This window comes from Dromaius novaehollandiae, chromosome Z (assembly GCF_036370855.1).
Source record: "Dromaius novaehollandiae isolate bDroNov1 chromosome Z, bDroNov1.hap1, whole genome shotgun sequence".
Taxonomy (NCBI): domain Eukaryota; kingdom Metazoa; phylum Chordata; class Aves; order Casuariiformes; family Dromaiidae; genus Dromaius; species Dromaius novaehollandiae.
Window position 1 is genome coordinate 20,678,395 of NC_088132.1, and position 860 is coordinate 20,679,254.

The 860-nt window shown below is 36.5% G+C and overlaps 1 non-coding gene across 1 annotated transcript; it reads right to left on the bottom strand.

Moving 5' to 3' along the window:
* Positions 1–449: 449 nt before the first annotated feature.
* Positions 450–521, bottom strand: TRNAH-GUG (transfer RNA histidin (anticodon GUG)). Its single transcript has one exon. It is a non-coding gene; the product is annotated as a tRNA-His (tRNA).
* Positions 522–860: the final 339 nt, after the last annotated feature.

The window sequence follows — 860 nt, forward strand, 5'->3', positions numbered from 1 at the left end:
CACATCTAGCACTGTCATATTTCCAAGCAATTCAGGCTGATAGCTTTATTAGTGCACACACATATACACATTTGTAAGTATATGTACATGCATTTTTATCTATATACACATCTATATGTTTATATATGTATGTATGTATGTATACTGGCAAAGATCAAAACCAAACAGACTTCACTGCTCAGTGCAGATCTGAAGTAGCTGTAATAAATAAAAATTACATCCTCACAATGCCAGCATTTATCACAATATCCATAAACATTTAAATAAAAAAATCACACTTGCAACAGAATTACTGAACTAATACTAGTGGTACATACTAGCCTAGCAAAACCTTCTTGTGAAAGCTACAGAGATTCTAATTATTTCTCATGTTACTATGAGACAACATTAATAGGCTGTTTTTGATATGTAATCTGTAATTGCACTTCTTCAAAACATGCATCTTTTCCTGCCGTGACTCGGATTCGAACCGAGGTTGCTGCGGCCACAACGCAGAGTACTAACCACTATACGATCACGGCAAGCTAACTGAAATCTGTGATAAATGACAGCTTTTTTCCCCAGCTGCTGTCCAAAATTTTATACAAGTGGTGCCACCTACAGTTTGCACTGTTTCAGCAGCAGCTGATTCCAAACATTTTTACAAGCAGTTACACATTACAGTCTCCTCAAAACTGCTTCCAGACTTAGTTTTCCCTTCTATTAATGATCCGTGCTTATCATGACTGCCTAAAAACAGGCTCAAGAGAGTTATAATAACACGTGTCCCTTAAATCTTTTCAGAGAGAACATTTTTTTTCCTATTTCATTACTGGTGAGGAAGGGGAAGTCATGACAGGAAAAAAGTCTGGCAATGTACT